Below are 24,569 nucleotides of genomic sequence, written 5' to 3' on the forward strand. Positions count from 1 at the left end.
AACTAGTTAGTTAGCTAGTAAAAAATTGTATAATAATATTTAGCAAAAATTTGTATAATAATATTTTTATTTATCAAAACGGTAATAACTAGTTATAAGCCAATCATTAGGGTAGCTAGGGACAAATTTTTTTAATCGTATGGATTCTTAGAATTTCAATTTTCAATTTTTTCTTCATTAATCGATATTTTATATTTCTTTTTTTTAAATTATAATACGTATAAATAATAAAATTTTAATAGCTTATACATAAATGTATGTTGCATTTTTTAAAGGTTCTTATTATTGGCCTTGAAATATTTTTACGCTTGATTCGTTAATTTCCTCAAGAAATTTAATAAATTAATTTATATATTAGAAAAAAGCGGTAATTTGTCAAAATAAAAAAATAATATTTGTAGCATTTAAAAAGTAAGTGTAAATATCTGAAAAACTGATTTAAAAATAATATTAAATATTTGTTCCTCAATTTCATAAGGTTTTTTACCCTTCTCACTGTAAATACAAAAAATATATAATAATAACAGTAGCTTTTTTTTACTCAACATAAAATGAATTAGTTTTTTTAGACGGGTCCACGATTCTTTATTAACACCTTATAAATGTCAATTTTAGACAAAACGTATTATTTTTTCAATTTCATATTAAATATATAAGTATTAGTGAAACATCAATATCATATATTGTGAAAGCTAATGAGATCCTAATGAATTCCATTAACAGGACATCTTGCACCTATTTTTACATGTCTTCTTATTCATTACAAATATACATTAAAATCGATTCTATACATATATTTTAAATAGCAAAAGCACTACATTATCTAAAAATTAAAATAAAAACAGTCAGATAATGTCTTACTTTATTTTTGCCATTACTAACACAACACATATGGATAATTTTTGATTAACAATTTTATTCTTTATCCTAAATAAAAAAGCGCATAAAATTTTCACGATTAAGATAATTTTTAAATAAACCAACAGCATGATAAACGATAGAATGTATAATTTATGTACATATATTATATATACGTGGCAGTCAAACGAATAGGACATTTAAATTATTGTGAAATGCCATATTAAGTATAAATTTAGGTCAAAACTCTAAAATTTTATAAGTAGTATATATAAAAATAATATTGAGACTATTTAATTATCAAATATTTGGTAAAACATTTTCTATATAAAATTAAATTAGTCCCATTAGTACCTGTAATCGCGTTAAATAAAAAAAATATTTAAGTAAGCATTAAAATTTTTAAAACGAAAATAAATTAAATTAAAAATATTACCTTTAATATTCTGTAGGGTAACCTTTTGTCAGTAAAAAAACTCACAGCGATATTAAATGCTGACATTTGTTGCCGGGACCAGCTCATACTTATTTTTTACAACTTTGTAAAGTTCCATAAAATTTGACACTTTTGTCCCTAATCTCATATTTCAACTACTGTCTTAGTTGCTTAGTTAGATTAAAATCTGGGCTGTACGATTACCTCTCCAAAACATCCATAATATTGTCTCTTAACCACTTTTTGTGCTTTGAGTCATTGTCTTGTTGAAACCCCTATTCATTTAATAGGTTTTCTTTAGCGTATGGTAACATTATACGTTCCATAATATTCACATACAATTCCTGGTTCCTAATTCCTTCAATTAAATGTATGGGCCCATCTCCACGCCAAGATATACAACCTCATAATATGATATTTCCCTTAATAGTTTTTATCATATATATCATATATAACTCTTCATTCACTAATCATGTCACATACCGCCTTCCATCAAAGCATATTCTATTCAAGTTACACTCACCACTAAACAAAACAATCTTTCAGTCTGAGATTGTCCAATTAATGTGATTTTTTTTACAAAATTACCTCGTTTTACCGATTGTCTTTTTTAATGAATGATTTACGCCGAGCAAAACGACCATGTAAACCTGCTTTACACAATTTTCTCCGAGCAGTAACTCTTATATCATTTTCAAGCAAAGTATGTATTTTCATTATTATATCTACAGCGATTTTTCTATGAAAATTATTATTATTTTTCGATCCAAACGCACAGAAGATTTTTTTGCATTTTTTTATGATAAAATATTTTATATTTTTCAAAATATTTTAAGGCACTATAAACTTGATTTATAGAATTATTAAGGTTTTTTGATAAACTATTATGTTTTATGTTCAGGATCAAATTGGGTAGTTCACCCCATATTAATATATATTTTATTTTGTGATTTTATTCTCCGTAAATACACTATATTTTAATATTTTTAATAATTTAATTTAATAATAATAATTTTATAAGTTGATAGAGCGACATTAAAAGCAGAACTAACTCGAAATATTTTAGATAGACAAAGACTCATGACATGTGGTATTTGTAAGATATGACTCGAGAAAAGCAATAAATTTTGAGTTTAAATGAATACTATTCGGAGTGAGCCTCAGGCCTGTTAGGTGAATATGTCCCCTGGTAGTTTCTAAGTTATTTTACAAATCTAAGACTTTATTAAGCATTAATTTAGATTTTATGAACAAAAATATCATATTGCCAAAAATTTCCTATTCGTTTGACTGCTACTACATATAAAACCTGAGTTTGATTTTCATGTGGACCTTGTGTTTTTTTAATTCTATCGCTTCTAGTAAATTCAAATTAGTGATTGGAAGTATATACTTAAAATTCCATTCCATCACCAAAGATTATTTTTTCCTAGATTTTTCTAATCTCAGGAAAGAATAACGTAATAAAATCAAGCAATGCCGTATATAGTGACATCTATTGATAAATAATATTTTGATTATGTTACTTTTGTCATGAGCACCCATAAATTAGTCGAAATTGACTCATAACACACCAATATACACCACTTAATGAGCTGAAACATTGCCTCTACGCAAAATTTTCGTGTGCTTATTACGATGAATATAGGTGTTAAGTTACACAATCGTCTAATGGTATGCAATGAAATTAAGCACTACATATGACGCGTTTGCTCAGTGGCACTTTAGAGTTCAATTGTAATGTAATAATGATTATGTCCGATGTAGTTATAATGACATTAGCTACATAGCATACGAGTTTTATTTTTTTTAATTTCAAGCATTACAATAAATAAATATTTCAAGCAGTAATAGAACAAACTATTTTTCTCCCTATATATAAAACTTCATTAAGGTTCAAAATCGATTACATTCCATTGCGTCAGTGTCATCGGACGGCACGTAATGGTGGCATTCGTGATAACGGCAGGGCTTTCACACAGCGTGCGGCCCATATGCGCAAAAAGTGCATTAATGCACCTTGCATGCGGGCCGTAGAGTGCCGCGCGCAAGGTATCATTAGCGTTGCTCGCCCGTTTATTACGCCATTATCGACGCTCCACTTCGCGAGCACCCTGTAAAGTGGTGAGCTACGAGCCTGAATGTATCATCTGTCCGAGCGCTTTGAATATGAACCACTATCGTGATCAGGCAATAATTGACTTATTGAAAGGACTTTGTTCCAATATATTATCATTATTTATTAATAAAGAAAGTTCAAGCTTCAAATTTTGATATTTTTCTCAGCTGTTTTAATGGTTTTCAAAATGGTGAGGAAATACCCAAAAGATATGCAAAATATGCTTGCTTACATTTATAAGTAAGTGTTATCATTTATGCTAAAAAAAAAGAGGAACGGCCTATACAAATTGCCCAGCGGGAGCTAAAATTTTACGCGATATTGAAAGTTCATTATTTAGTGATATAACATACCTTCGACCTTTTAGGTATGAGCGTATTATGTGGAAAAATAATCGGGTGCTTTGTATTGAAATAATTTATATAGTGAACCGTTGTTCAATACCGCATTGAAAGCATTATTGATATCGAGCATCTATTTATAATCGCTCGCTTTTTTAATATTTAAATTGCCGGAAATTTCCCACGTTAGCCTGTTGGGTTATTAAGTGGTTAAGTGCATTCTATTTAAAACAAACTGTTCGTTAATAATTTTATTATGAGGGTTTCTTTTAAATTAAAGATATTTTTTAATTAAACTTTGAAATTCGGTTAATTTTCCTAGTTTTAAAAATTTGTATGCTTAAAATTATATTATTTTTAATTATAACAGATCTAGATACTCGTCAACATGGTTAACAAAGTTCATTAATTTTAAAACGCTTATTAAAACGACTTTTTTCATCAATGATAAATAGCTATCATATTCCATCTTAATAATAAACGTCACATATTAAATTTGGCTGTTTATAACTTAATTTTCAGAATCAAAAATAAGTTAAACATACATTTTACCAGCAGTTTGACTTCGTGGCATTCAATGGTAATCTTCAGGTGTTTTTATAGGTTAATGATATGGTGAGTTTTTTGATGTGAAGACATTTTTTATTATTGGTATGATTCAAATCATTGTGCAACAATTAATAAATATTTTCCGTGAGCGTCGGTCTTATTTTGCTTTAGATCCTGGTTGGAAGGCTATGAAGATATTCAGATGTGAATCAGTAGTCTCTTAGAAGTTTTAATCGAGTGTTAGTGATTCTTGCTTGTTCACATTCTTATAATTAAACCCATAGCTCCCTTCATAAAGGTTTTTTTTTACTTTTTTTGGTTGGGACGACTATTTATAAAAAAGTGGTAAAGCAAATTACCGTTGGGCGCTAAAGCAGATTAGAAGCAGCCGTTTTGAGGGCAAACCCGAGTGTACGCTTTATTTTTTCTTAAGATAAATGATACTTTCTTTTTTGATTCGTGGCAAGTACTTTGTAACTTAATCTGTTAAAAGTTTTCTCACAGTGGTGTCCCATTTTAACTAAGAAATCCATTTTACTTAAACTTAAAAAACGGCTTATCATAAACCAAACTGAACTTATTTTTTTATTTTATTAGCTTTATCCATCTAATTGTAAATAAAAGAGGGGCTGAATTGATAAACTATATATATTTTTTAGTGCTAGTATTTCTTGCAATTAGATAATTTCTCTTTTCCCATGATTGATTTTTATATCTTGTCATTGAAATATATTGATAATACTAATGACTAGCAATTTTTTCACACCAGCTTATAAGACCGCTAACTCGCGACTGCCTAAATATAAATTAGGGCTTAGTCTTAGTCTGCAAAGTGCTCGAGCTCGACTAGGTATAAGTCCTAGTTACTCTTTAGCCTAATGCAACTAGCTCCTAATGGACATACATTCACAGCTTGCAAAACTTTGCTGCGATTGAGGCTTATGTAAACCTTACGTTAGCAACCGAGTAAAACATTCGATTTGATTTTAACTAAGATAAATTTATTTTATCATAAACCTCATGTTACTGACATACATTAAGCGGTGCGACATAGCCAGTTTCATAACAAAATAGTTTTCCATAAATATTTTTGTCTATAACTATGCAACTATAAAGATGTACAGTGTTAGTTTAAATCTAAACATGTTTGCCAAGAATCAACGACAAGTAAATAATAAAATATTATAAATAGCTACCGCTGCTTCATCACAATAATGCACCGGCTCACACCATTACATTTGCGTTGTATATTTAAAATTTAATTTTATCGCCTTTGATTCTTAGATCAAACCTCAAATAATGGTATGTTCTTTAGATGCAAACAAAAAACTCGCATATGATCGAAAGATTCATTTAAAATATATTTGTTAGGTATAAAACGTTCCTTTTTAATATACAACGTTCCTTTTTAATATACAACAATATAAAACCAAGTTTTTAGGTAATAATCAAACAAAATAAATTAAACTTCTGACTTTTTGTAGATATGAAGATTAGTTATTTTGATTCAAAAGCTTATTAGATATTTATTGTATGCAAAAGGATACTTTTAGGACTATTTGAAAGTAGTATAATATATAATAAAAAGTCGCTTTTGATATTCTTCATTATTTTTTAACCATGGACGTTTTTATAAAACGATACTTTATGAGAAATATTTACGTTTTATATATCATAAAATAATCGAATACGTATAAAAAACAGCAGTTGTCAGTTGCTCGTAATTTTTAAAATATTATAAAAACATTCTCAAGCGCCATAATTGATTAAACGAATCTATTTCTACTTCACTTATACAAATATTTTTTTGGGATTATATATACAAATATTTTTTGGGGATTATAATGTAAAATATTTATATAATCCTAACTACTTATGTATACAATATAAAGTTAGTTTTCTTTAAAGATATGATACTAGTTAATATATAAGTTACTCTTCACATTACGCCAAGAACAACAAAAAAGGATAAAATAAATTTATTTAATGTCATTTTTTTCTCATTGTAAAAATAACTTTTGAACCTTTCGAATCATAATGAGCTTTGTTGAGTCGTAGTTTGGAACGTCGTGCATTTTTTTATATTGTGTTATCCTAAGTAGTTTTTGTATTGAGTTATACAAAGGTTGCGAAAGTTGCGAAAATTCCCCTTGCGGTCTATTGTTATGCAACATGACAAAGCTAATACTTTTACAACAAAAAAATCTTAATACTTTTTACATTTCGGGAGCTACGTCTAAAATAAACTTCCGCTTTATAATGTGCAATTTTATTTATATTATAAATTATTACACTTTACACGCGAGTTTATGTAGTATAATAAGTTAAAAATAATTACGCTAAACAAACCATGAAAGCGTTTAAGGTTTTCCATAAGCCATTGCCACGCATGAACCTAAGCTTTTAATTACGATGTTTAGCATAAGTAAAAGTATAAATTTATATAACAAAGATGGTTACCTTATTTCTTGTATGTATTTTGCTGGCAAGCGTTTTATAATAACCGAGCATATTCATACATATTATGTACGCAAAATCTCTTTATATTATAATACTGATACTTTAGTGTACACACAAAAAGCATTAAATTTAGTGGGTGATATAACTAAGCAAATTTGATTCATAAGTCAGTTTTGTCATACTAACATATTATGCGTTGGCGTTAGTTACATTATTGTTAGATTTAATTGCTTGTTGTATGTGTATACTTTAGGTTAGGCAAACTTATTTTGATTGCTTACATTGTAATACTAAATAATAATTTATGATTTTAACGTGTCTTAAAAAGCAAATAAATAGATTTAGTGGTTGCAGAGAGCTTTTTAAATAGCATTTACTACGTGATTGCTTAAATTGTTTATTTTTTGTTCACCATATATTTTTCTATAGAACACCATTTTTGTGTAGTGTAATAAAACACATTGGTAAAGCTTATACGTCGTTCGAAAAAAATTCTGCTTTACAATATATTGTGTTTGCTTTTACGTTAAATTATTTTTTTTATTTAAATACAAGGATTTAAAATGGAATGTCAAGAAGACAAAAGTGAGCAATTTCGACACCTCCTTCTGTTCCCGTTCAATTATGGGAATGAAGCCGCCAAAGCTGCTGGTAATAAAACTTTCGGTGTACGGTGAATATGATATCAATGAAATAACAGAGCATTGATGGTTTTCTCAATTTAAATACGGTAATTTCAACCTTAAAGACATTATCTGACGACTAGTGGAATTCACAAAGATCCACTTTAAATTACCGTAGAATTGACTTAACAGAAGAATTGTAATGACATGACCGTATACCGCCATCTTCAATCAATGGGAAAAGTCCAAAAGTTCAGCGCTTGAGTCCCACATCTATACTGGTGATGAAAAATTGTAAATATTAAAGAAGAATACTTTATTGGCGATTTTTTTGTATTTTTTTGTTGTGTTCTCTTGTCCTCTTCATTCGGAAAATACGACACAATTTATTTTAACACCCAACAATGTCTCTAATATAGTTTATAATTAGGTAAAAATATATAAAAACTATAACATATTGCTTTTTATTACTTGTAATATATAACTTTTTAAATATATTTATTATTTTTATTATAAAAAATAATTTGATATATTGTACTATATAAATGTACCATGCACAATCAATTACGTCCCAAAACTTTGTCGTTTTTTCGAGACGGCCAAGAAATACGGAAAGAGGTCGCCTACTTTTTATTCGACTCATATTACACGGTATATGAATAAAGAACAAGAAAAAAAGTCTCATACACAAACAAGTTGCTAACACTGGCAATTTTCGTAGCATAATTCTTGGCAAGCGAGCGGATGCAATATTTCCTACGAACGGGCAATTTTCCGCTGCGGGTAAAAACGAAAAAAGTAACTGCACCGCGATCGTCCTTAGTCAAATGTTAACTAAACCCGCTACCGTTTGTTTATTTGTTGACGATTATACATTATAAAAAATAAATAAAAATAAATCAGCAAACGGTAAAACGATTTTTTTATACATCTTTGATTTGTTTCCTGTGCAAACAACCGATCAGTTTACGGCTACCTCTTCAAACCGGAAAATGTGTACTCAAGATTTGCCATAGAAATTTTGATGTGAAATATATAATATATAAAAACCCATCAAAGCTTTATAGTGACATTCTTACAATTTAAAATAGATTTCAATATTATTTTAACTTCTTATAGTAATATTATAACAGTAGATTTACAATATGAATAATAATAAAATAAGGTAAGCTTAACGAGCTTAAAAAGAAAGGTCAAGGCTATTTGAGTTGTAGTCATATATAAATGACATGATTTATTATGTATAATTATTTTGCCAAAAGGAAACGTTTCTATGTACGTCTAATTAGCGAGTTGTGTACACAAGTTTCAAAATCGTGGTAATAAATTGTAGATAATCCGTTGGTTAAACTATGTAGCAGTGCTAACCGCTTGGTATTTTGTATTATATATCTCTATGTGTGCGATAGTTATATTAAAATTATAATAAAACTAAAAGAATTTTAAATTTTGTTGAAAGTGAAAATATAAATTTAAGTCTTATAAAATATTGTAAAATATTTTTTATTATTATTTAGCGTTAATTAAACGTACATAAATCTAAACTTTGCATAGTTTTTAAGAATACTAAATCTTATCTTTAAAATTAAAATTGTTTTTTTCACTCTTTATTTAAAAAAAAGCTTTTGAATTCTAATAAAACGATTTTTTATGGTTATTTAAAAAACATTTAAAGATTTTGTCAGTAAATTTTTATCAAAAAACTTTTAGCTATACAAAAAAAAAAAAAAAAAAGACATTTTATTTATATTGAAAACAGTTTTACCATTAATTAATTATATTAAAAATCGATTCTAAAACCAATTATTTTACGATTTTAATAAGGCAAAAACTCTAAATTAGTAAGAAAAAAATAGCAAACATACAAATTAATAATGCACTGTATAAAATACACAAATTTGATTTATTTCTAAAATTAGTTTTGTCTTTTATTATTTTTTTTATTAATATTTAATCAATAATTTCTATATTCGGTGTATACCAAAAATTTATTTTTGCTGTATTAATTATAATTTAATACACGAATTTTGAAAATGTATTTTTTCTAATTTTAGCATTTTGCCTTTCATTTTTATATACATTACAAAATTATCGCATTTATTTAGCATTTCAGCATATACGCTTTTTATATCGTTTGGGCAAATTTTATAATTAAATAAAGTAATTACTTCATTAAATATTTTTGACGAAAATATATTAATATTTAATGTTAATTATCCATTCATTATAAGTATTATGATGTTACATTTCAAAATTGTATTTATGGATATTTTTAATTAGTAAAATATAATCCCAAATGGACGTTCAAGTAAAAGAAACGATTATAAGTAAAATAATGTTACCTTTCTAGTTTTATTCAAGACCTTTTTCTACTTTAATAGCAAGTAAATATTAATATTGAATATTTTTAATATTAATTCATAATTTTTATTAGGAATAGTAATATATTATTATATACTTGCTTTATATATATTAATAAATTGTTTATTATATTTTGAATTAATTTTATTTTATTATTATATTTACTTATATAACTAGTTGTTTATTTATACAAATTTGATTTAATTTAATTTTTATTAATTATAATATACCTTCACAATTTTCTTTTACTATGTCTGAAAATGCTCTGTTGTTTATTTATTTATCTCTATATTAAGAAAAAAAGAGTTTTAACTTTCGCTAAGATACAAACTTATTATTTACACAGGAGTGTAAATATGTGTTATTTGTTTTAAATTATAGGTATTTACATTCCTATGTATTTATTATTCATTATTTATTATTTTCCCTAACGATTTGTAAATATGAAAACATTTTTAATTTTCTGAAATTATATGTAATTTCGTACAAGAGCAATATTTTTATAATTTTGCTACCACCATATTTAAATATATTTTCACATAAACCTTTACGAATGCTGGTATTTATGTATATAGATACTTAAAGGAACTTTAGGGGATTAATTGTCTGGGCAGAGCAATTGTTAAGGGGATGTACTGTACGGGGGATCAACTGTCGGAGGACCGAACCGTAGATTAAACCATTAAATGGTCAAAAGTCTTTAGAAAATTAGTGTTATATTAATACATACTAATAACAGTGACTTCTAATATATTTACAAAAAAGATTGACGAACTTTTCTAATAGTCATATATCATAAGTCTGGAATAATTTTATTATGATAAATATAGTCGATGGAGAAAGCAAAATATTCAAAAATAAATAAATATGATTCTATTTCAAATAGAAAAACCTAAAAGCTTTGGTAAAAGCTTGATTTTGTAGGTATATGTACACAAAATATGTATATAAAAAATATTTTAACCCTGGCTGTCAAGATTTCATGTGTACACGACACACTAGGTTGTAAATAATAAATGCAAACACGCGACCGAGATAAACAGGAACAGAACGAAAAAATGGAATACTATTTGCAGGACACGCTTTAAAAAATCGCAACACCGGATCTAGACAGGATGAGCGCTGAAATGCATACATATATGTACATATTTTTTAAATTTTCTTTCTACCGCACCCACACTCGCTTTTGCGCTCTAGTAAATTTGACAGATGTTCATTAGCACTCGTTTTATTTATTTCTGCTACGTATCTACGTCTGTGTTTTCTCTGTACATTCGGTTGCATACTGGCGAAAGATATTTTCTTTTCCGGCGTATGCTAAATTTATATTTGGTTTTTATTCGTAGCTCTAGTTCAAAGTTGCCCCATTACTATTCCTGAAATTGTACAATATAAATTGTGCTTACCGCTTTAGCATCGTATATACTGTATAGCATTAAACAACAAAAAATATTGGATTATTTTTACATAAATTTGAAACCAAAATAGTTTTTAATTTAAAAAAAGACATCCAAGGTTAATACATATAATAGCACGCCAAACAGCTTTTTACATTAAACTCTTATTTAATTTGTTTATTAAACAATAATAATAATAATTAAATTAGTATGTATTTCTAAATTAAGTTTAAAAATTATTAAACTGCATTAAGATTTGAACCACCCAAATTGTGTATCAATAAATTGTAGCAAGTAAGCTAATAAATCAATAAAAACGATTGAGTACTAGGTCGAAATTATATCTAAACGCTAATGTTTTATCTATATTAATTATGGCTAGTATTTTTTTTTTAGATCGTAATTTTGCCCAATCATTACATATTCTTAAAAAAGATTATGATTATTTTATTTTGTGCTAATTTAGTTTATTAAAAATATCACACTTGTATATAAAAATTGTTTATATTAATAGAGTAAAATAAACAGAAATTAGTAAAATATTACAATTTACATCATAGTAATATTTATCTTGAATTAGTATAATTTGTGAAAAAATAAATCTGTGTTAATAGAAAACTACAAGTACAAAATTTAATTTGGTATAAAAAATTTAAATAAGTATAATTTTAAGTCAAACAAAAATAAATGCATTAATAAATATACACAAAAACTAATTGAAATATATGGTTTTAAAAGAGTATTTATTATAAAAAAATATTAATCATGAATAAATTATTAAAAATTTAATTTTTTAGATTTCATTCAATTTATGAATGATCATAGTCATATATGATATACAATATATAAAATAGTATAACTATGTAAATCTCGATCGTTTACCATATTTTAAAATAAATGGTAAAATTAAAATATAAAAGTAATAATTGTGTTTAAATTATTTTCAAGTTCTTTACCTAGCTTACTTTGTTTAAAGCTTTTAACAATTAAATCAATAGGTAAATAAGACATACAATTAAATATTTTTAACAAAATAAACAAAACTCTTATGATATTACAATATACATTAATTTTAATTTATCAATGTTGAAATTAAGTTTTTTTAAATGCGCACTAACTTATACCTACTACAAGAAAAAAACTAACATCATAATGATTTATAGCTATCGACCTTTATTCATAAAAATCTAATTATTAAATTTATAATTGGCATTAAAACATTTTTAGTTATTTTTAAGTAAAATAGCAAAGACCTGAAATAACTAAGTTTTGCAAACATTATCACTCTAAAATTATAAATTGTGTTGTGGTAAGTTATTTTCAGTGACCAGTACTAAAATTCAATGCCTTTTAACTTGCCATTAACGTCTCATTTTTCGACGCCCAGACCTTTGAAAGGGTTTCTAGTGTCTGTGTTTACTTTACGAATCGACTTTTTTAATTTCGTGGTTCGGTTACCGTCTGAAGTGAAGGGGTCGCACGCAAAAAATTAATAAAACCGAACCTTAATTTCGCAGAGCCTTCACTCTGATTGATAGATACAAATTGTTGAGAAAGTTACAGACCCTACGATGACGAGGGGGAAAAAACGTGTACACACATGCCCACTTTTGCAAAAGATTGGCTCATTTTACTGTAAAAAAATTTCCGCCCCCTACTGGTCTCGTAATTACTATCGCTTCAGCGGAGTTCGAGGTCTGAAGGCGGATATTTACAGGGGAGGCACTTTTTGTCATTAAAAGGTAATTATCCGAAGGTTTCGTGCCTTGATGTGACCTCCTCTCGGTAATTCTACAAACAATCCCAACGTTAATTGGCTCCTCATACAAACGTCAGGCCCTCACGTTCGCTTGAGCGTCTGTAAACAGATTATTAACGCACTGTTCGACGTTAAAAATCTACGTTATTCATTACCATAACGTGAAATTTACCACGCAAATGAGATTTGCGTGAAAAGGCAGGGCAGCATTTAAAAATAATACACATCAAAGCGAGCTTCGTAGTATGTTGATATTTATATGTACTTATAATTTACTAATGTAGAAAGCGCGACCCAAAAGTATACAGATTAAAAAAATAAGCATTCACAAATTTAAAATTAAATTATAAAGTATCTGCGCTTCTTTAAAAAGATAAATGGAGATAATACTTATAGGAACTACATTTTATAATAAAAGTTCATTCTAAAAATTCTGCAAATTTAAATATTCATTTCCCTAAATAAATTGATTTTTTGCCCCGAAATCGACGTATGAATGTTTATGTTTCTGTTTATGATGTGAATTAATGTCCATATATGTACAGTTTATTAATTGTTTTGCCAGACGATTACGGGAATTGTAAAATTCTTAAAGTAAATATAACTAAAAGAAAAAGCGTTTCCATAAATTCATAAGCCTGTTGCTTGATCTCTACTATTCCAGACAGTGCTTTAACAGTCGAATGTACTTTTTCATGTAACGCATAAAAATATCAGTTTTAAATATTATCACGTTCATCATAATGGTAAAAGAAAAAGTTTTACTTAAAAAAATTTAAATCAAAGAAATTTTTACGATACTGTTATTAAAAAAAAATGTATTGCCTTCGCATATAATTAAATGATCATCTGGTGATTCAATCGCACTATTCCAACACATCTTAACAATTTTAATTTATGACTTTATGGTAGTAAAAACTGACTTTTAGATGTTCAGTATGTATAAATAATTGTGCATTTGCGATGTATATTATACGAGAAACAGTATTTTTTAAAAATAAAATGTATGTATATTGATATATAAATATATACATACGTTACTCTCAATGTAGACATAGAGAAATATTTTATTTATTTAACAAATATTTACAACCAATTAGAGGCTAACGATTTGTCATGTGATCAGTCATTATGAAGGTTACTAAAATTCAAACATAACTGTGATGTGAAATTTAAATAAAATATAAAATGTTTTTATTTGGCGATGTATAGACTTTGAGTGTTGTATGTTTTATTTATAATATGTCTCGATACGTTGAAAGTGAAGTTGTAATTTTTTTAAATGGTTAATGCACCCCGATTAGTACTCATTTGCTCAGTAATTTACTGCGTATAAATTCTTAAGATGAGAAACACAAGCCTTAATAAAGACTGGTTATATTTTATAAAGCATATAAATGTAACATTACCACAATAATTCACCATGAAAACCCTTCCCTTGAGACGCTTTTGTCCGTAGTAGTTAGAGTTGAAATTTTACTTTGCACCAGCCCTTGGCCTTGTTGTTTGTTTGCGTATTTATTGTACGTGTGTTTCGGTTGTTTTTCCTTAAGTCTAGTGAAACGTCCGCGCTTATAATAAACAAAAGGGCCGAGTTTGAATTAGGAAAGCGAAAAAGTGATCGGTAGTCCCTAGTACCGTTTGTGGCTTTGGTGCGAAAGTTGTATTTGCGCTACACCCCGGGAGCTTAGGCGGAAACAAAAAGCCTTCTACATTATCTTTGGCGGGGGGCCGCACTTGTTGGACTAACAAAGATAATCGCATTATGGAACACCGTGCTGCTGCTGCTTCGTATATCACGCTGGCTGCTGGACTACCCTCATTAGGAAGTCGGCTTGTAAGCACTTTTTAATTAGCGCCAACCGTAGAGAAGGGTGACCTGGACGAAGCTTTATTGGAAATCAACGTGAAAAAACGTTATGTATTCACCTCTTACTTTACAAATTTGGCCTAATTAAAAGCGTTTTTTATCCCTAAAACTTCTATAGATTTAATTAAAAGGCGAAAAATAATCAAATCATATATATCATACATATATAAAAAACACATAGTTCTGAAATAAAGCCTTAGCTATATTAGTTCAGCAATTTTTGAAATGTTGCATAATTATTTTAAAGCGTAAACTCATTTTAAAAACTATTCTGATATAATAATTTTATATAATATTTTTGCTTATTAATTTACTTATTAGTTTTAATTTTTATAATAGTAATATACATAACATGTGACTAATAAAACAATATGACGAACTAAACAGTTGCTAGAAGTTCTGAAACACATTGAAAGTAACATCAATAGGCAATCAAATAGCAAAGAAAATAATTAAGAAAAAAATTATTTAGCTTTATCTCGTAGTTTAATTTTTTTGTCTTTTAACACCCATGTAAATCTAAGATTCTTAAATTATAACAAGTACGCTTTGTGAAATAGCATATATTTTATATAATTAACGGATTTGGTACTATTTTTAGAGGTTATGAAAACAGTTAGTTTGCACCACATTGAATTGAAAATAAAAAGTCACGTTTGCTCGTTGCAGCCGAAAATGCGTATGCCGGGAAAAATATATACCTCAATCTAACAGCCTTTCGGCGAGAACAGTTTTTAGAAGAGCTAAGCACATTGAGAGTAACATCAATAGCCAATTAATTAACAATGCAAATTATATCAAGTTTTCTTGAGCCTCTATCAGTGGTGATTTAAATCTCGGTGCCATTGCTCAATCTATATTGTAAAATTAGTTGAAAGAAATTATAAAGCTTGTAAAAGTACAAGGTGTTCGAAGCCTCTGATTATTTATTGTATTATTTAGCAGCAGGTACTTTGTAAGAGTTATCTATCGATCATACGATAAAAATAACAAACTTTAACTCGAGTTTAATCTAATGTTGCCCATAAAATAAGTTACAATAATATGTATTATATGCTGGTGACCTAAAAGTGTTTTACACAAATTCGAATTCACTCTCTTTACAGAAAGACCTAAAGTCGCTGTGGAGGTAATCGTTCCACAATCGACTACCTTTTTGAAACGGTAAGTGTCACATATCACATTTTCCAAATCCCTTGCCCGGCGGAATTTTTTCATAGTTTAGGCAAAGGTGTTTTAAACAGAAATACTTTCGTCAATGACTTGGGAGTGATATTCGAGCAAAGATACGCACATCTCCAAAGTTTGCGATGAGCACATGTTACTGCAATTAATTATTGCCGATTCGCGTTTTGTACGATACGCCAGTTCGTAGCGTCCTCTATCTATTGTCTGGACCAATACAAGTGAAGCTAAGTACTCATTAGGACGGTCTTTACTTATTTTTGGTGTGCACCATAATTGTTTTTTTTTAATTTTTTTTTTATTTTTAATATTATTTTTATATTAGCTATTATGACGCATTAGGAAAATCAAGTCATGATGGTCAGATTTGTAATAAAAAATATGTTTATCTGTAAAATTTACTACTATATTAGTAAAGCATATTTATAAACGACATGTATTTCAAGTAATTCACGATAGATGTAAAAATTCATAGTATATATGAATATATGCTAAAATGTGAAATATGCAAATAGATTTTAAAATTGCAAATATTGAAGAAAATCTAATTTTTAAATTGTAATAAAATATAAACAAATTTAAAAAATACTATTTAAAATTATTATTAACTATAACTAATTTATTAAATTATTGTGATGACAGGTTTAAAACATCAGCGATAATAAACCCTAGATTTAGTAATACATTGTTTGTTTATTTTGATTTTATAAATTTCTTATTTAATTAATATATGCTGTTGATCTCACAATTTTGAAGGTAGGAAACAGGCCAGACATAATAACAAATTGTTATTCGACGAAATGTTTGCTCTAAAGCGTATAATTAAATTTAGGTGCACAATTTAATTTAAATGATTTTAATGTATCATCTGATTGTACTAAGAATTCATTGTACTAAGAAAATCGTTATTAATTAACATAACTTATAGATTTGGCAATCACTACAACATATGTATTAGGTAAATTTAATTATAGTACAAAACTGTGTAATATAATAATATAAATAAATAAATTAGCTAGTAATTTAGTCTTTGGACAATATTGTGTTTTTGCTCTAATCCGAAAATCCTCTTTTCAGCCTAAGGACACGATAAACATAAAAAATAAAATAAAACATTGCAAATATACACCTTGATTATAAAACAGGTTGTAACGGATGCTGGTAAGACGAGAATATTAATGAGAAACAGCGACGATTCGTGGCGCATTAAGATGAACCTAGAATTTTAGGTATTGATTAAAGGTGTTGATATAGTACGCTTTGTCAAATCCTTATAATTAGGATGTTTGAGACATGTTTTACATAAAAAATATAATAATAATTCTTTTTATTTTCTTTCACATTTTATTTTATATAAAATATATATTTAAATATATTAAAAATCTTTTGTAGCAGTGTAACAGGCGTAAGCTTAATGCGTTACAGTGAAATAAACGCAATTTAAATACAACCACTAAGTAAGTAGTGAGACGCCAGACTGAATTACATAAACATATTAGCTATTACTTATGAGAGCGGCAAATCCATTCTCTTTCAACTTATTTATAAAAATATTTCATCAACTCCACAATATGTTTCAGTGCGTTATGTTTCTTACCAAAGTAGTTAAGTTCACTGATTTATTGTATTTTTTAATTATGTATGTGTTATATTTTATAAATGTATGTATATTTTGAAAAATATTTATTTATTTTTTTTTGTAAAAGGTTTTATGTGTTTTTCCTTAAATCTTTACTTTATTACACTTAGGGATAACTTATTATTATTATTTTTTAAATTTTTAATTGTAAACAATGAAAATGGTTATAAACCAGTATTGTGTATTTAACATGTCTGTATACTATTGTACCCATGAATATTTCTGAAATAAACGCGTTAAAAAAAAAAAAAAGTAGTTAAGAGGCTCACGTAATGAGAATAATTGTAAACAGCAAAGCTACATCGAAACTTATCATAAGATCTTGATCATTCAATAATATTTTACGAATCTTGTCCACAAATTGAAACGGTTTTTTTTACGTAAAAAGTATTTTTTTCTGTTAGTGGTTGAAAAATCTCTGCTAGATATTTTGCTAGCTCTTGAGTGTGTGCAACAGTGCTTACAATTAACCTTGTTTTATGAATTTTAGGGAGACCGTAAAAACGAAAGACTTGAAGAGTTGATTCGTGGTGCAAGTTGCTCTTTCGAAAGTTTCGTCATAAGAGATTTTTCGATTAGATATTTAATTTTATCTTTCTTTTAAACAAAAGCATAACAAAAATCGACCGTTCATCAGCTTATTCAGAGGCTGTTTCAATTCCTTAATACTTTTGGATCTAATGCGGTCTATGTAGTCTTGAGTGCTACATTAATTTACAATTTTATCATTTTTTTTATATCCATTTAAAATTTACACTTATTTTTACATATGGTCGTTCTTTCTTCAATTATTTTATATCACTATTTATTTTATTGTAGAACGTTATAATTTTGCGTTTGGAGTTTGTATATCTTCCAATTGCTTCTGTTCCCAAATTTTATTATTTTGTAGATATTTCATATTTTAATTTATCTTTATTTGTTACTTTTAGTATTTCTTTGCTAAAGTGTTTGCTTGTTATAGAGTATTGAGATATATAATAAATATAAATCTAAATTGCAGAAAATGTATTTATTGACATTATATAATATAATATCAATAAACTTTAAAAAATAATAATATTTTTTTTTGTATTAATTATAGTATCTTATATCTACTTGATTAATTTTTAACCTTTAAGAAACTCTAATTAAAAAAAACTGAAATAATTCAAATTTTAAAAGAAAACCAGACAAAACAGCTTTACTCTTATTATCCTTTGGAATCTCCTACTCGACATCAAACAAATTGTCAAATTCCTCTTAAATAAATTTTTAGTATCATTAAAAACATGAAACATTTCATTAAGCAGCGACGTTTTCTCTGGGTTAATTAAAACACTTTAATTTATAATCCTTGAAAATTTCAGTCAACAGACAAATCAGGTAGAAAATATTATAAAATATTCATTGCATAGTCTTTGGACAATGTTTTTGCAACCAAAGCACGTACGCTTTTAAATTTTCTATATGAGCAAGCTTATAAATTTTACCTTAAAAAAACATGAAACAAAAGGAAAAAAACTTTAGTTGGGACTATAAACATCGCATATCCCGCCAGTCTCGGGGCTTAACCGGCTCAAAGCAAACGTGTCAACCTGTACCGTTTTTGAGGTGTCGAGAATAGCTCATAAATACATAAATTCATATATAAAGCAATAAAAGTTGCGGAAGTCAGCCCACACGGCTCATAGATGATCCCTGTCCTTATCCGGCATTAATAATTCATCGCTTCATTTAGCACTTCGCACTTGGAAGCCAGAAAAATGCTTTCGACACCTTCAATTCTAGAGGCAATGGCAATAAATTATTTAAAGGATTACCTCAGTGTACCGATGCAACATGTATGTGTGTATCATAACATACATATATACATGTAAAAGTTAAGGAAAGTCGAAAGAGGGGCGTTCGAACGAGAGGAAAAGTGCGAGTTTAGGATTAAAGTAATGGGAAATGTATTGAAAGCACAAAGTCTACTTTCAGAGTTTGTTTCATGAGATATGTATAATAAAAAAGTTAAATATATATTATACAACAATACAAGTAAATTTTTTCTTACTATAAAATATATTATATGAAATTTGAAATGTTTTCATACAAATTCCAATACAATTTTAATATGCATAGTTGACGCAAAGAATATTGCAATAACCACGTACTCTTTTGAAGTGTTTTATAGACACATTACATGTTTCTTATATAATTAAAATTAATAGCATCTTAAAGAGCCTTACTTTATTATATTTCTTAAATAAAAATATATATTGCTTTTTATTAATGTCAGAATTTATATATGAGTATTTATTTATAAATTTTTATAACCATTAGAATTAATATATCAGTATTTATTTATAAAATGTCACAAAAACGCGACAAGAAAAATACATTTATAAGTAATTAGTCTTAAACTTTAATTAACAACATCTCTTACGTTAATTATATAATACGATATACTTATTCCAGTCTAGATAATTCCGACGTTAATCTGTAAAGTATATCTTTATTGAACATACTCATCAATATTTATTAAAGACACTCTTTGAAACTTTAGCAATCCACAAAATAGTAGGATTGCATCAAATCAATATTAATAAATCTCTTAAATTAATTATTTTTAAATGTTACAAAAAGGAAGCTTAATAAAAATAAGACTAAAAAATGTAATTTTGAGACCTCATTAAATTTCTGATAAACGTAAACTATCTTTTTTTTAAAATACCATAACAAAATAAACCAATGACGACACTGACTATAAACATATTTTAAGCTATACAGATTTGGAAAGAAAAATAATCTTTGATTGAACGTAAACATAAAAATAGAGCAAATATTATTTTTATTTTGCTATTTGTCTTAATACACACAAATACATATGTGTATTATGTACATATATTTTAAGCTATGAACAAGATTTTATTTACAAAACCAATTTGTTTTTTAATTTTATATCGATATTAAATTTTACAACAATTTTATTACCATCAGAATCATTCCAATGTAAATGTCTTGATTTTTTCTAGTCATGCTCGTACGATCTTTTTGAATTGTTAACACATTATTAGACAATAAAAATATATTTTTCTTGCCTTCATTTTCCCTTGATAAAAAAATACAGTATATTATTTATCTAAAGGAAACGACTCAAAATAAAACACAGAAAAAAATACCAGTATAGTAAACATAAAAAGAGTAATTTACGTCCTTTTTAGTGTCGCAGTAAAATTCGTCATTGATCCGAACGAACGAAACGTTGGTTTAGTGGTGCATGGGTAAATCGACCCCGTGTCTGTGAAATGAGTTTCCCATGTTCACTCGCCCGTGTCTCATGAACGCTCCATTATCTGTCTGCCACACTTTGACAATCCGCCAGCCATTATAAACTTGAGGGGCCAGATTGCGAGAGATTGCCAAATGGCCATAATTTTGCAGCTCCCGAGGACTCCATCCTTCCGACCGCCCCTTAACATCGTCCTGAGGGGTAGCTCCTGTTGCTAATACGTATTTTAACGGCCTGTCTTCTCTACCCGATATCGGGAATATGCTTTTAGACCATTTTAAATTTTTATCAAGCTATATCTCTCACCGTGAACGAAGTACTTAACACTCATCTCGATCCGATGCGATATCGTTAGCTCTAACTATCAAAGAAAAAACGATTTTCACTCTAGAAAATAATTCGCGTAACCACACTAACCATCTAATCTCAAACATCAAAGACTATGATAAAACAAATTTAAATATAAACACAAAATGCTAAAGCACATATTACTTTTGATGCAAAAGCACACATTTTAATGGTTTCAGAGCTTTAGCTTAATGTATTCAAATTAATTCTAAATTCTTTGTATCTTCTTTTACTTTTATTTATTTTACACAAATTGTTTAAGGTTATTAGTTTTTTAAAGTCTGGGTCTGTAAACTCAGCCGTATTCTAAATCGATCTAGTTAATTTCCATTGTGGGGGTAACAACCAACTGTCAAATTTAATATAATTTGAAGGTTATTCGTACGAATATTTAAACAAGCAAAAATTTAGAGCAAAAGTCGGGCTGCACAAAGTATCTTTCCAACAATGTAAAAGAGATTTCGGGAACAAATAATTGCGTTAAAAATTAGAAATATTGCACAGACTACCTAATAACACGTCTGTTCCTAAATGACAATTACTTATACGTACCGCTGAAAAACTACTCTTTGCTTGGAAAAGACGCATCCCAAGAAATATATTTTAATCTGCACGTAAGTTCTTTTACCCATTGCTAACCTTTAAGTGACTATCAAGACTGTTTCTTTTTTAAAGCGTGGCGTTTTGTAGGTGTGTCCAAAAAGCAATGCAATTGGCCTGCAAACATCCTTTTATGCTAAAGCATTATCGATTGATAAAAATATATTTTGAATTTAATTTATTATTATGTATCATTATTTAAAAAAAAATAATATGTAATATACTTTTTATCACATTAATGTTCTTGGTTAACCATTTAACTCTGTTCTTCTAAACTTTGTATGTATATACAAATCGTTTAAATAAGAAAAAAGTTTTTTAAATTTTTTTGACGAATTTGAATTTTCCCTAGTGATTTAAAGTAGAAAAATTGTTAAATATAATAAAAAGTCTTTGTAGATACCTTGAATTTTTATTGTGATATTCCTTTTACCATAAAAAATACGATTATACTTACATATTTCAAGTTGTAAATAAATTTTAACGACCCATATCAGATATCAAGAATGTGTTACGCAATTTAATTTCTTGATCTAACAGTTATCGTCTACCCTGCGCTTTTAAAACATATCTACATCTTCAAGAACGTTACTTTTTATTATTAAATATCATAAAGCGTTAGATATTATTTTTACCCCGCTAAAAGCCGAGGGGTGACGCTGCGGGCTAATATTATACTTGGTAGTTGTTCCGCTTAAATCGAAGACACTTTTACTATAAATCAGAAGGCACGGCCGCAAAGCCAAATCCAGAAACTGCCGTTATCATTGTTCGACGAACGACTCAATGTTTGCAGCCGAATAAATCTCGAAAGTGAACATAAATCATTTCAATACGGTACCGAATCTGTTCCGTAAGTTCCCAACCGCAAGATCAGATCGGTAAATCTGCAAAAAATAGCATGAAAAGGTCTAAAAGCGTTTTGAATAGTTTATGGCTCGTAGCCTATTGTCTTGGTGGTTGCAAATAAAATTTTCTCCAAAAATATAACTTATTTTAATAACTTTTCTAGCTAGTTTTTCAATCTGAGATAATAAAAAAATAAATTAATATAGATACATAGTTAATCAGTGATGATATAAGACATTAATTTATACTACATTTAAAACACTTAATTTATAGGATATTTACAATAGTTTTAAATGCATATTTTTAAAACTGCTATGTTTATAAGCACTTTTTATTTTCTTTGTCAAATTGATTGGTCGTGTAAGAATTATTTATCAAAATGATTTATTATTTTTAATTTTTAATCGGATTATTTAATACCAATGGGTGTTTTGAACTTCTTTTTGATACTAATAATATTTGTGATAATTTGTCTGCTTTGAATTCAATACACCTATTTTAAATGGAATGTTGCTACGATTGAGGTACTATGCCACGTCACGTGGACCCTTCCAGAAGAAAATAAGCTGCCAATTAAGTAAAACATAATCTGCAAAACCTATTTCTTTATTTTTGTTCTTATATTTATTTTATTTTATTTTATTAAAATATTGGAACCCTTTGATATCTAACATTATAATATTATACTAGTTAAAACAGTGAACTAATATTCATAAATGCTTAAATTATAGTTTTAGAATCGTAAGTCAAATTTGTATGTATTCATATATGTAAATATTTGTTACTTTTAAATTTTTACTACGTCAAATTAATATGAATTACCCATACAATGCTTTTAATATGATTTATTACGCTGTAGCGATCATTGCTACGCCTTATAATATAAAGACATTTCTTAAAAAAATAATTTCTTTTCAACGTTTCATAAATACTGATTTCAATGTATTATAATGGTGCAAAAATAGCTTTCCCAATATTCATATATTCATAAAAGTAATATTTTTCATATATCTATGTATGTTATAATTCGATACATTGAAATTTTTACTTCATTTAAATAATATAGAATACTCTTGCATTATTTTTAATGTAATTTATTGCGTTATCTTAATTAAAACTGATAATATTGTGGCGACCATTGTGATCACAAAGTTTCTTAGAACCATTTTTAAACTGCTTTCTAACTTTTCATTAAAATTGATTTTAACGCTTTTAAAAAAGAGTCTTACAAAAATTAATTTGACTGATTTATATATTTTTAGATGGTTTTTCAAGAAAATATTTAATTTGCCAGGTGCCAGGGATTTTAATAGTTTTGAGCCATGCTGAAAGCAGTGGATATTTAGTCGTCGGGTGGAATGAGTATATTATGCAGATTGTTTGTATAAATATTTGCACAATTTCATATAAATTATAATACTACTACACGAATAATGATGATAAATCAAAATACACATATTAATTGTATTAAAACTAGCAGATTAAAAAATCTGCTAGTTTTAATACATACTTGTAGGTATTCATTATTTCTGATTGACATACCAACATAATACAGAATCACACTGTTATAACGCATTAGGCTTACGCCTGTCAGATTACAACAAAATATTATTATTAAGAAAAAAAAATCAACGCTCTTTTAATCATTATTTGGTTTGTTAATTTATAATTGATTTAGATGTAATATATATTTTTAATTTACTAATATATATGTCTTTAAGCGTATATCAAGAAATTCATAGCAATGAAATAGATCAGCATAAATGTATACCAAACATAAAAACGAGAAGAGGTCAAGCACGAAATCTCTTGCAGGTTAGCAAAGTATATAAAAACGGATACATCTGGTCTAAACGAATAACTCTTAATTAAAACTCGTTTCGGGCTACACATTAAAAACTTGAAGAAAATCAAAAACT

The sequence above is a fragment of the Plectrocnemia conspersa genome, unplaced genomic scaffold (assembly GCF_051122295.1).
Source record: "Plectrocnemia conspersa isolate PC_06_02 unplaced genomic scaffold, ASM5112229v1 ptg000003l, whole genome shotgun sequence".
Taxonomy (NCBI): domain Eukaryota; kingdom Metazoa; phylum Arthropoda; class Insecta; order Trichoptera; family Polycentropodidae; genus Plectrocnemia; species Plectrocnemia conspersa.